This window comes from Phoenix dactylifera, chromosome 3 (genome assembly GCF_051530095.1).
Source record: "Phoenix dactylifera cultivar Ajwa chromosome 3, Ajwa_hap1_PhDact_Kaust_v1.1, whole genome shotgun sequence".
In the NCBI taxonomy this organism is placed as follows: Eukaryota; Viridiplantae; Streptophyta; class Magnoliopsida; order Arecales; family Arecaceae; genus Phoenix; species Phoenix dactylifera.
Window position 1 is genome coordinate 55,472,225 of NC_143192.1, and position 13,993 is coordinate 55,486,217.

The following is a 13,993-nucleotide window of genomic DNA, read 5'->3' on the forward strand; positions in this document are numbered from 1 at the left end:
ACCCATTGCACAGATTTCAAAGCACTCTACATACATTATGCATCCACTTGTGCATATCTTAAAGTGACTAGTTGATGGTCCAATAGTAAATTTGGGTGGTGAAACCTTCGCTCGTGCGAAAGATAAAATCCCTATCCCATCAGTAAAGATAGTGCACGGTGGATTCCCCACACTAAAAGAATATTAAAATAGTGGAGTCCAAACATGCATGGAGTCCAAATGGAAGAGTTTTCTTATATTACTAAGAAGATAAGAGAGGTGGGACATTTTTTTATAATTAACTCTCAAAGGTACTAATGGATGTTTTGCATTCAATTTGTTCACATTTGAATAGAGTCGAATTGGACTGGATCATCGAATCCGATTACCACGTAGAGTCACCTAATAAGACGGATGCACTGATAGCTCCAATTCTGTTTTGTAAAATAATAAGAAAAATGTACCAGTAATCATTGCAAAGAAATTTATAAGAAGCTTGCTGGATTGAAAGTGCCCAAACCAGAGAAGTGCCTTAATGCGATGGGCTTGCAAGGAGGAGTTGTGCCAAATAATTGAACTTCAAAAATTATGCTGACTATAGATTATGATAATTATGATGTTTGTTTACTGGTTTGTACTTGACAATTATAATTTTCTTGAGGAAATTATTCATTTGCAGACCTGTTACATGGTGGAGCATTTCTGCACTATATATTTCAAGTTTGTGTTTGGGGATATCATTATTTTTTAAGTAAATAGAACAATCTAACATGGAGCTACCCTCTATTGAATTAAAAGCTCAAAATTTATAACTGTGGTACAGATGATTAGCAAAACAACGCCAACACCAACAACAATCAAGATGAAACCATAAATATATAACTTAAACTACTCATATTTCATAAGCTAGAAATACTGCATCTCGCAGACGCACGCACAAGTACATATAAATCAGCATTATAGTTCTAATACATAGGGGTGGATATTTGTATTTTTCTATGCAATATGATTATCCTCCAACTCTTCTTCGAAAAGCAAAGAGAAAACATAAAGATCATCTTCCACATTCTATATCCATCATTGTTTTCTTTTCCATATTGAAGTACGCAGAGATTTCATTTTCAGTGTAGTTGATAGCTGACCAAGCAAGCTCCCAATCTCTTTCGTATTATGCTGTAAAAATGGATGTTGCTTGAATTTTCTTAACCGATCTAGGTTATCGGCCACCTCCTTCATCGTAGGCCTATCTTCACCTTTAACATTGAGGCATTGCCTTGCTAGCTCAGCAACTTCTTGTACCAACTCCATGTCCTCTTTATTTTTAATATGATTGTCCAAAATCTGTAGAAGTCGATCCTCCTTCATAGCGGATAAAAAACTTGATGAGAGGCTCCTTTCTTCATCAGATCCTTCAAAATAAACTGCCTTCTTTCGGGTGAGGAGCTCCAAAAGAACAACACCAAAACTATAAACATCACTTTTATCAGTTAATTGGCATGTTTGTAGGTATTCAGGATCCAAGTAACCACAAGTCCCTTGAACTAGTGTAGCAAACTGAGTTTCATCCTTTGGCACCAACATTGAAGCTCCAAAATCGGACACCTTTGCGTTGTAGTTGTCATCCAAAAGTATGTTAGAAGACTTGACATCCCCATGAAGGATTGGAGGGGAAGCTGATGAATGTAGATATGCAAGGGCTTCTGCGGACTGTAAAGCAATCTCCAAACGTGCATCCAATGAAATGTGTGATGTCCTATTCCTGTCATGGATTAATTGGAATAAGGTTCCATTGGAGACAAATTCATAAACCAGCATAGGGACTTCCACCTCCAGACAACATCCCAAGAGCTTCACCACATTCTTATGGTTGATCTGAGAAAGAATAACCATCTCCTTTCCAAATTCCTTCTTTTGGCGGTCATCAATTATTTTTGATTTTTTTACGGCAACTACATGACTGTCATTCATTATTCCCTTATAGACAGTTCCTTGGCCGCCACCTCCAAGAATTCGGTTCTTGTCAAAGTTGTTTGTTGCCTGCTCTAGCTCTTCTTTTGTAAATACCTTAAATGCAAGACCTTGCTTCGACTTTATCTCTTCTAGGAGCAACCACCCTCCATGTTGCTGGAAGTATTCCTCTTTTATCCTCATAAGTTTTCTTCTATCATATACCATGGAAAAGATAATGCATAGTAAGAGTAGAAGGGCCAAGCTGGTGCTTGTGACAATGCCTGGAGATTGTAAATAGACAGATGGGGAAATAATTCATGAGTTCGAATAACGAGGAGGTTTTCCCTCATTTTTATTCCTTTCCCATGCTAAAGGAAGATTGAGACTTTTAAGCAGCCTAGTTCTGTGCTCTGCGCCGTTTAAGTTTGTGCGTGATGCATGTCTAAAGAAACTTGATGGAAGTAGGAGAAACCGAAATTTATTGCTAAGGGAGGGATTACCTATAACCAATTTCACTGATGAGATGCGGCTTCCGTGGTCGGGATTGCAGGTTCCTTTTTTCGCGTCGCCTTTCGTGCCTGGTGGACATGTACAAATGTAGTCCCCAGGTATGTTGGTGCAAGTCCCATTGCATGGATACTTGAGAGCGCACTCGTCAATATCTAACATCGCAGTCCAACAAATCAAAAGGTCAGCTCCAGAAACAGAGAGAGAGACGCATATACTCACAGAGAGAGAAGATAATTATAGACCTTGGCATCCATCGGGAAGATAGGGGTTGCCTTCGTAGCCCCTGGAGCAGTTGCAGAGATATCCTGGGCCATTGAAGGAGTTAAAGCAGTCACTGTGCTCGCTGCGGCACCCATAGGAGGTTGTGTTGCGCCGCGCGACCTCGCACTTCTCGTTGCCGATGGCCCAGTCCAGCACTATGGGCGCCCGCCCTCCGTTCGTCTCATTGAGCTCGTGGGTAGTAATGTAAGTCGTGCTGAAATTGAACCAGTTCACTTCGGCCAGAACAGCGTAGCTGCAGGGATTGTATTCCCACACCCGGGAGTTGTTGAAGTTGCCATCGAAGATCACATCATAATAGTTGATTCCCTTGGGGATGGCGGTCTGGCAGCAGCCGATGCCGGAGCATGACCCGTTTGTCAGGCTCTCACTTCTGTCACATCGCAACACGCATCCACCCAAGTAGCTGTCTTTCTGGTTCTGCCCACTGATGTACGCGAGGGTGTCGCAGCCGACAACTGTGAACTTGTTGTCGGCATCGGACAACCGGTATGGCTCATCGATGAAGTTTAGATTCCATGTTCTGCGCGACACGTCTTCGGACGTGGCGTTGTAGCATTGCCAGGATATGTAATTGTAGATGCGAGTCTGGGCTGTCTGCAAGTCTATGTTGATGAACTCGACGTTGGTGTAGAAAGGTTTGTGGACGCCATTCCCAGTGTCGTTGCAGCTAAGTGCGAAACCACGAGCTGGAAAGGAGCAGTCCGGGCCGATGCCGAATGGGTAGGGGATGCTAACGTTGCCGCATGTCGGTCGGCAGCCAGGCCGCGTGTTGTTGAATGGCGATGCCGTCACAGCAATGAGCAGTACCGTCAAGAGAGAGAGGCACAGCGGCATCCATGCGCCCATGATTGGCTTTGCTCCTCTCACCCCTGTTGCAAGCTATTTAAGAGCATGGCGTGGGATCGTTCTCGAGAAACCCATGCGCTGGCTGGCTGTTTTTCCATCGCAGCTTCAACGCCCTAGCTTTGGTTGATCCAGCTCGTTTTGTCTTCTTCAGACCTTGCGTAGTTGGAGAGAACGATCTCCCGGGTTCGTGAACCCAAAGAACTCCGTTGGCAACCCAGAGTTTTCTTATTCCTCAATGAAACGGAATAAGCATTCATTACTAGCGGGTTCCACGAGGTTGGAAGATGAAAGCCAAAGATATATATATATGTTTGGACGGTACAAGACTAGGTCAGAAGCGTGCAGCCGGCCATTCGCAACTTCTTTGGAGTTTACGGCACCAACCAACACTTCGTCAGTTGAAGAGTGGCCGGATATAATTGAGAACACGAGATTACATGAGCTTACCGCATATTTATTAATGAGGGAATTACAACAGACAATATGTGAATAACGTATGCTTTTTGATGAGATTTGTCGTCCGTTTGGAATGCACACAAAAGTCTCATCCACGACCTTCCTACTATTTGCGGCAGCCAGAAACTTCATATGCATAACCCAATCATTGGAAGATTTGTGCAGGTTCAAGTGATGCCAGAGCGCCTAGGGATGCACTTAACGGCCACATAGGTCGCAATTTCCGGCTGCATGGGCCGCGAATTCTACCTGCATGGGTCGCAAGTTCCAGTCGCATGGGTTGCGGATTCTAACTGCATGGGTTGTGAATTTTGGGTTGCAATCCCATACACATGGGTCAACTAGCTTGTTCGTCAATTCTAGAAAGTTTGTATTTTGTGAACTTTCTTTTTGAGAACTTTTGATGTTATTAGAAAAATTAATAGTTGGAGTTTTTCAAGTTAGAATAGAACTTAGAATTCCATATTGGATAGCTGGAGAAAAAAATCCTCTTGTACCACTTATAAATACCCCCACTGAGACTCCTCTTGTAATTATTCTTGAGATACTTGAGATCTTTAAGTAGTAAAAAATTTATTGCCGGAATTATTCTTCCCTTGCCTTCTCCCCATGCTCTCTTTCCTCACTTTTGGTGGGTTCCTAGGGTTTACCAACTATATCTTTGGAATGCCTGATCCTAAGGACACCCACCATCAAACTAGTGCTAGGATTGTTAAATACTGTCAGCATAACTCACCCTCAAGAAAATCAATAAGATTGAGTTTTAACTATCCCAAATTTGAAATTCATACAGGATGGTATATCCATAACGATAAGATGTATGAACATTATCAAATCCACTGTCGACCACTGGTTGTTTTGAGATCTTCACAAGTGGATGCATAATAGAGTTTGGAGCACTCGAAGATCTGTCAATGGGTAATCAACGGACTATGAACATGTAAACTATCCTTTGTTACAATGTAATTGAATGGACTACGGACATGCAAATCAGTTCTCTTTGCCACAAATATCAAACACTCAATAAGTGCATCTAATCTAAATCTTCACCCAGATAATAGATATTGGCAAAGGTTTATTTTAGCCTTCCTCAATTCTGGTCATTGATAATCATGCCGCCAAAATTGATAAATTGTTGAAGCAAGATATAACCATTGACTTGAAAAAGGTTCAACAATATTTTCAGGTTTCAAGTATTGTGAAATACAATTTAGTTCAATACTAGCATTTGATTTTAATAAGTCGTGGAGTAGAAACGGTCTTCACTTCGATCATATACCAAACTCAAAGGTCCACTTCGATCACTCATAGTTCCTGCATTAATCAGCAATGGACAATTAAACAAGATAATATTTATGAGGTGATCATGTTCAACATTTTGTGCCAATCTTGCTCAAACATCCATAGGCCATCTATGCACGAACAAAAGTATGTATTTGAATTTGAATTCTATTGTGGATTTGTGGGTACATCAACGCAGTTACGGAAACCAAGAATTTGAATTCTATTGGTCTATCTGGATTCGCGCGGGGAGGGCCTCCAGCTCCAGCCACCACCCTAAGTAAGTAGCACGACATATCACATACTTCGACTGCAAGTTCTCCACAGGACTTCCAACCAAACTGTATCATCAACCATGTCAAAAAGTTTGAATACTTAGTCTTGAGCCAAATATTTTAGATCCAATCCACGTAATTGTTCGTGATTGATATCAATGCAATCAATTTCCTAATATCATTTAATAATTTAGGAAATCTTGAAGATTAACTAAACTATCCAGCATAGACTATGAAGGGATTGAAACATAGTTAGATGGACATATATATTGATTAAGCGAGAGAGTTGGAATCATAATCCCACCAAGAACATGTTTTCTTTTCTTTTTTTCGTTTCCTTTTTTTGTTTTGTTTTGGTGATAACCTTGTTTGACCTCTAAATGACATTCATGGTGCGCGCCATCGGCAATGAAAAGAAAACATTTGAAAAAAAATAAATTTGTGAAGCATGATTCTTATCATCCCTAAAACCACACATTTAATATTTTAGTTTACCTTCCTGGCAATATCCAACCTTGGTGTGAGATGCTCACGCACTTTGAAGCCCAAATTTTCAAGTTATCTTCGGAACTTTTGCATAGGGCAAACCGTCCACCATTGTGCTGTGATTACTCTGAATCTTAGTTGTGAAAGATTGAGCCTAGCTAGATTCCTATAATTAAATGCTATTAAATAGTTAATGGACTATCAAAAAAATATTTAAGATGCTAAACAATAAAAGGTTGAAATTTCTTTTGTCTATAAAATAGGACAATCAAGGAAAAAAAAAATCAAGAGCTAGAATGCTCTCTAGTTCCAGCAATAATTCAAGCATCCAATCATTCATCCAATACCATCCATGTAAGTAAGCATCATCTTGACTATCAAGTCTACGCTGATTTGGCAAACAAATCACCTTTCTAATTTTCTTAGATAGGAGTTATATTTAAAAAAATGAGGATAAATTATTATAATATAATATTTTTTAGTGATATAACAATATGTTATTCATTATTTAATTTAAGAATATCAGGTCGGTCCGGACTGGGCTCAGGGATTCCCTCCGGCCTGGGCCGGGCCGGACGTTTAGATATGACTTGCTTGCTAAGCTTGGTCCGTTCCGAGTTTTGCCGAGGTATGGGTCCGGGCCTGATTTGCTGAGCTTCACCCACCTCACTGTGGCCTCGGTTCCCTCTCTTGACACCGCTTCAATTTCGGATTCATGGGAGCTTCTCCACTCGTCCATCCAGGAGACCAACACTATCCGTGGGAATATTATATATAGACCTTGTTTGAATGTTTCAAAGCAGTGAACAAGGCATGCTTAAAACAAATAAAAATAGTTTCTGATAAATCATTTGCGTTGATTTCTGTTTGAAGTTTGACATGGAGATTATATATATAGCTTCAAGTAATATCATGCATGATATTGTTATGAAATTCTTTTTGCACATCAACAATATAATTAATTTCAATATTCATGATCAATTCTATAGTTGGAGATGTAACTTCGCATAGACATTCCCACAACATTGTTAATACTGGCGATGCTTGTACATTCTAGTGCTATATGAAGCTTCTATGCTATGGCTAGGTTAATCTCGATCCGATGGAAATGGCTATTGGTCATTGCTCTAAACAATCAATAATTTAGGCCTCTAGTGATGTGATTGCTCCAATGAAGGAGCGTCAGCGTTTTGATTACTCTGAGTTACTGCAGATAAATATGATCGTCAAGATCAGCTTTGTGAGTTTGATTCAGAGCATCATGTTGCCGGCTATGTGATGCTTGTTTATCAAGACAGCCAGAAGAAATAAATGGTGCTTCGGCGCATAGCAGAAGGTGCAACAAGTTTCAGCAACCGTCATAAATTTTGCACATCACTCTAGTAAAAATTAGGTGGTCTTAACCTTTACAGCTAAATGGTGGAAGAAGCTGGTTTGGCCTTGAAATGTATGAAAGCCTGTAATGGATTTGTTTCGTTGATGCGTAGCGGAATTGAATATCCATTTTTATAATAATTGTATCAGGGCAAGATGGGCCTAATGGTAGTATCAAGAAGGAGGAAGCTTTTAAGAAATTGAACGTCTGGTAATTTGATTCCTTCGATCTTATGGGACTAACTATTAGGGATTTCTTATTCCTCAGGGAAACAGAGTAATTTTTGATTTCTAGTAGTGGGTTCCATGGTTGGAATATGAAAGCCTAAGATATCCGTTTGGACGGTACAAGACTGAATCCGAAGTGTAGAGCTGGCTATTCTTTCTTGCCAGGCCTGAAATTGGGGGGTTACGGCACCACAAACTGCAAAGGGAAAAAGGCAAAGCAGAGTCAAAATTGAGGTGAAATGGGCTTCATTGCCATCTTTCTAGGCCTAGCATGAGGGCAATATATGTTTTGCATATTTAAAAATTATCATGCACTGGACTGCCGAACCATGAAAAGAGTTTCTTTGATATAAACATTATACAAACCAATAATATTTTAGCACATTAATAAAAATTAGTAATATTTTAGTAAAAATAGTAAAATTAATGATATTAATAACACTAATAAAAAGAATAATATATTTTACTAATAATAATAATATTTTTTTACTAATGATATTCTAAAAAGATTAATAATATTGAATAATATATTAACAAAATTATATTTTATTCAAAATAAATAAAAATATTTATCGATAAAATAAATATTTTGTATATTAACAAAAATATATTTTTCTAGATAACTATGCAATTAATAAAAATAATATTTTCGAGCGAGTTATATGCTAGTGCGGCTATCAATGAGGCATGCATGTTGTTTAAATTCGTTCCTTTGATGTGCATCAATTAGGTATCCCCCGTCCCAATCCAAGTCAACCTTGTACTCAGTTCCTCTCTAATTTGCGCACGGCTCCCTTCCCTTCCCCTCCCCTCCCTAAAAGAACTGAAACCCCAAAGAAATCTGAAATCAAGAAGATATAATCTCCAAGAAATGGCGACGGAGATCCCAAACCCAGTTCTCACCCCGCCCGGCGGTGGAGCTTCTTCTCCGGTGGCGCGGTGCCGGTCACTCCGCTCGCCTCCTCGGTGAGGTAAATCCTTCGAAATTTCTTCGCTTTTTTTTTTTTTTGACGCACCCAATAGAATTCGCGGTTCTTTACTAACCCAATGATTATGAATCATATCCCAAACTATAGCCAAGAAACTGAAGAATCTTATAATTTCAATACAAATGATGTGCTTGATGATTGTGGATTTCTGGATTGATATATATGCGTCTGGATACCTGCAAAAGTGTGCGAGCCAACCCCAGTTGCGGGAGGTGGCCCTTTCCGTTGTTTGGATTGCTGTAACTTGACCAAAATCCGGCAAAGAAAACTGCATTTTGGGGCTCCTTTGCAATATTTTGTCTTATCAAATAGGCTGTGAGACAAACGAAAAGGAGTTCGAGATATCCATCTTCACGAGAGGTTTATGTCCTAACAGGGGCAGTGGTTGGCCGAGACATAATTAATATTATTTTAATAGTATAATTTTTATTTACAAGCAAACAAACATAAGATTTTCTCTCATTGCGGCTCCAAACCCGCTAAATGAGGAACTGGAAATGTAGTTGCAATTGTAGCAACTTTAGCCACCTAGAACGCTAACTACTTGTATTTTTCAACTACAACTATCCGAATGCTATCATTGCAATCAACGTAGATTCTCGAATAAAAATTACATGGTTGTGATTGAAGATACAACTTAAAACGCCCTTTGCTTTTTTTTTTTAATGTTTAGTTTATCTGTTTAGCTTATCCAAAAATCTTTTTCTTGATTTCTATTGACATGTTCCTTTATATTTTTTGAATGTTTGGTTTTTTGTTTGCCTGTAATCCAAATAACCTTCTAAATTTGGCATCAAAAAAAAAGATGTGCCTTACATCTCCTACATAAATTAAGTAATTAAGAGGAAATCTTAGCCTTATATAAGTACCACTAGGCTAAGGGTCTAAATTCCTTCATAAGTACCACAAATCTAATAGAAAACATCATCGTCCATATGGGTCATGGGTCAAATTAGCTCTACTAGTATTTGTAATAATTCATAATCTCTCCCAAAAAGACTAACTAGAAGATATTATCTAAATTTTTCTCGCTCTATGTAAATATCAAAGATCTATTTAGTATATAATAGATATAGAATGAACCACATCTTATTTAAAAGAAAATCATATCATTATTACAAACCCAATCATAATTCTATTACATGCAAAACCAACCCTATAACAAAGAGAACCGTAGTTTATATTCACAACTATACCAAGTGGTATTTGATCTTATAGAACAAGCACAACCGATGCACACGATAAGCATAGGATGTCGACAAATATACCCATTTGTTACATGCCTGTTACGACAGCTATACATTGGTCACCACCACCGCACCCATTTGACCACTGATTGAAGTTTGACGGGCCTCTAAGTCTTCGACCAACGAAACGTGTCTACCTGCAATTATGTCTTTGATTCTCCTATGCATCCATTCCAGAAAAGATTGGCAATTAGGTTCTCCGAAGAGTAGACATACCATTATGAGGCCAAACATGAGGTATGAGACCCATTGGAGCTCAGCAGGGAGACACAAAGATACATACAGGCACAAGGCCACAGCAGCTGAGAAAATGCTGATGGTGGCTGTGATGGCTCTTGTGGCTTTCCCAGGTGCGTAGATGGATGCCATGAAAGCCATGAAGCCTGCTGCTAATATGAAGATGAAAGCAATTCGATGTTTGGATTCGGGCATGGCAGAAGCCCGAAGGAGGAGGCCAGTGATGATGGTAATGGCAAATGTGCGAATGCCATTGATGGTTACATTGTGGCGAGCTTGTTCACGATCACGGTGAGGGAGGCAGCAACGGCGCCGGCAGCAGCCACCAACATGTAATTTCCTTTGAACTGGCAGCATTTATCTTCTGTCTAATGTGCACTAAATACGACAGCAGCACAACGCAATTTAGGACTTCCAGCTGCGTGCACTTTAACAACTAGCTTAGAATAAGTTGATGTACATGAGGAGAGCAGGAACTGTTTTTCCTATGGAAACAAGAAACCATCAGATTGAGACAGAGGGGGTGCTAGCTTCGCTAGATATGAATTAGAAGAAAAACTCAGAAACATCTAAGAAGATTGTGTAAATAGAAATGGGAGGAAAGATACGGATCCAGAGAAGATAAGTTGTGGTAGTGGACAATACGTCGAGTTTAGGGGTGCTATCCCTCGGAAGCCGTCACCTTCTTTCTTACCATCTTTCCATCCCCTGTCGGAAGAAAAGGCAGTGGTAATAGTATGCTCGCAACAAAATTTCGTGAGATTGAAAACATGGATGCTTCTTCTATAAAACAAGAAAAATAGTAAGGGATAATTCCTATTGTTAATAAACAACAAGCCGGCAGGTTCACCATTACATTTCACCATACTGAAAAGAATACCAAGAAGATTATATATGTTATAGAAATTCAAGAAATAGCAACTCGTAGCTGCAAGATATTGTAATTAAGATCTGGCAGCAAAAGATGATCAAAGAGCTTGCCGAAAGTCTGCATCAGAGAGAGATTGTGAGGTTGAAACAAGGCAGCAGTGAGAGACCCTTGTCGACTAGCCATGCAAGACTTGGAGGGAACAGAAATAATTGCTTGGAGCCAGCTCTCTAAGATGGAAAGGAAAACTAGGAGCAGAGAAAGAGAATGAACAAGCTTTAAACGTCTGGACTGATATAAGGGGCTCCAAGCGGGTCGGGTTAGGATGGGGTTTCAGCATCCATCCCACCACTTGTCCGAGATTACTTCACGTCTCACGTCAGGCAGAGTGCAAAGTCTAAATCGTGCAGATAAATCTTTCAGAGTGGAAGCCTTCAATGTATGCATCTCAAGAACCAAAAATAATTGATGATTTCTACTTACCGCGCAAATGTATTTGTTATTGCATCCGGATAAAATTTCAGAATCTACACAGTATCTCACTCAGCTCCACGGTAGCATGATTAGGACTTTCTCTTGGACGTTATTAAGTAACACAACGATGACACCCTAAGTGGCCAGCATGACATATCACATACTTCAATTGCAAGTTCTCCACAGGACTTCCAACAAAACTATATCATCAACAATGTCAAAAAGTTTGAACACTTGGTCTTGAGCCAAATATTTTAGATCTAATCCACGTAATTGATATCGATGCAATCAATTTCCTAATACCATTTAATAATTTAGAAATCTCAAAGATAAACTAAACTTTCCGGCATTGACTACAAAGGGATTGAAACATAGTTAGATGGACATATACATTGATTAAGCGAGAGAGTTGGAATCATAATCCCGCCAAGAACACGGTCTCTTTTCTTCTTTTTTTTTTTTTCCTTTTTTTTTTTTTGGTGATAACCTTGTTTGACTTATATATATGACATTCATGATGCCATCGGTTTTGAAAAAAAAAAAACATTTGAAAGAGCAGATTTGTGAAGCTTGATCTGCAGAGGTCAACGTCTCATCCCTAAAGCCATACATTTAATATTTTAGTTTACCTTCTTACGCACTTTGAAGCCCAAATCTCCAAGTTATCTTCGAAACTTTTGCATAAGTCAATCCGTCCACCATTGTGCTGTGGTTATCCTGAAGCTTAGTTGTGAAAGACTGAGCCTAGATTCCTATAAATAAGTGATATTAAATAGTTAATGGACTATCAAAAAAATATTTAAGATTCTAAAAAATAAAAGGTTGAATTTTTTTTGTTTATAAAATAATACAATCAAGGAAAAAGAAATCAAGAGCTAGGATGCCCTCTAGTTCTAGCAAAAATTCAAGCATCCAATCATTCATCCAATATCATGGATGTAACTAAGCATCACCTTGACTATCAAGTGATAGGAGTTAAATTTAAAAAAATGATGATAAAATATTATAATATAATATTTATTAGTCATAGAACAATATGTTATTTATTATTTAATTTAAGAATATCAGGTCGGTCCAGACTGGGCTAAGGGATTCCCGCTGGCCCGGGCCAGACGTTTAGATATGACTTGATTCCTAAGTTTGGCCCAATCCGAGTCCGGGCCTGATTTGCTGAGCTTTACCCACCTCACCATCGTCCCGGTTCCCTCCCTTGACACCGCTTCAATTTCGGATTCATGGGAGCTTCTCTACTCGTCCATCCAGGAGACCAACACTATCCGTGGGAATATTTTATATAGACCTTTTTTGAATGTTTCAAACTAGTGAACAAGGCATGCTTAAAACAAATAAAAATAGTTTCTGATAAATCATTTGCGTTGATTGCTGTTTGACATGGAGATTATATGTATAGCTTCAAGTAATATCATGCATAATATTGTTATAAAATTCTTTTTGCACATCAACACTATAAATAATTTCAATATTCATAATCAAGTCTATGGTTGGAGATGTAACTTCGCATAGTCATTCCCACATTCTAGTGCTATATGAAGCTTATATGCTATGGCTAGGTTAATCTCGTAAAGGTCAGCTTTTTGAGTTTGACTCAGAAGATCGTGTTGCTTGTTTATCAAGACGACCAGAAGAAATAAATGGTGCTTCGGCGCATAGCAGAAGGTGCAGCAAGTTGCAGCAACAGTCATAAATTTTTCCCTCTAACCAGCAGCCAGAATATATATGTTTTCTAGCAAGCACTGTTAGAAATGCACATCACTCTAGTAAAAATTAGGTGGTCTTAACCTTCACAGCTAAATGGTGGAAGTAGCTGGTTTGGGCTTGAAATGTTTGAAAGCCTGTGATGGATTTGTTTCATTTATGCGTAGCGGAATTTAATATCCATTTTTATTATAATTGTCTCAGGGCAAGATGGGCCTCATGATAAGTATCAAGAAGGAGGAAGCTTGTAAGAAAAAGGAGGATTTCTTATTCCTCAGGGAAACAAAATAATTTTTGATTTCTAGTAGTGGGTTCCACGGTTGGAATATGGAAGCCTTAGATATCAGTTTGGACGGTATAAGACTGAATCGGAAGTGCAGAGCTGGCTATTCTCAACTTGCCAGGCCTTATGGGAGTTACGGCACCATAAACTACAAGGGGAAAAAGGCAAAGCAGAGTCAAAATTGACGTGAAATGGGCTTAATTGCTATCTTTCGAGGCCTAGCATGAGGGAAATATATGTTCTACACATATATAAATTATCATGCACAGGACTGCCGAACCACGAAAAGAGTTTCTTTGATATAAACATTATACAAAACAATAATACTTTAGCACATTAATTAAAATTAGTAATATTTTAGTAAAAACAGCAAAATTAATGATATTAATAACACAAATGATAAGAATAATATATTTTTGCAATAATAATAATATTTTTTTACTAATGATATTCTAAAAAGAACAATAATATTGAATAATATATTAAGATATTAACAAACTTTTATTTTATTC

General features: G+C 38.7%; 1 long non-coding RNA gene and 1 pseudogene across 2 annotated transcripts; both read right to left on the reverse strand.

Moving 5' to 3' along the window:
* Positions 1–654: 654 nt before the first annotated feature.
* LOC103708461 (wall-associated receptor kinase 2-like) lies at positions 655–3,747 on the reverse strand (annotated as a pseudogene).
* A 5,982-nt stretch (positions 3,748–9,729) lies between these two features.
* Positions 9,730–11,451, reverse strand: LOC148714477 (uncharacterized). Of its 2 annotated transcripts, none has more exons than XR_015976825.2 (2): positions 11,122–11,451; positions 9,730–10,848 (listed from the first exon to the last, which is right to left on the reverse strand). It is a non-coding gene; the product is annotated as an uncharacterized LOC148714477 (long non-coding RNA). The 2 variants fall into 2 exon arrangements; XR_016400042.1 differs by having other exon boundaries at positions 9,730–10,923.
* Between the last annotated feature and the right edge of the window lie 2,542 nt (positions 11,452–13,993).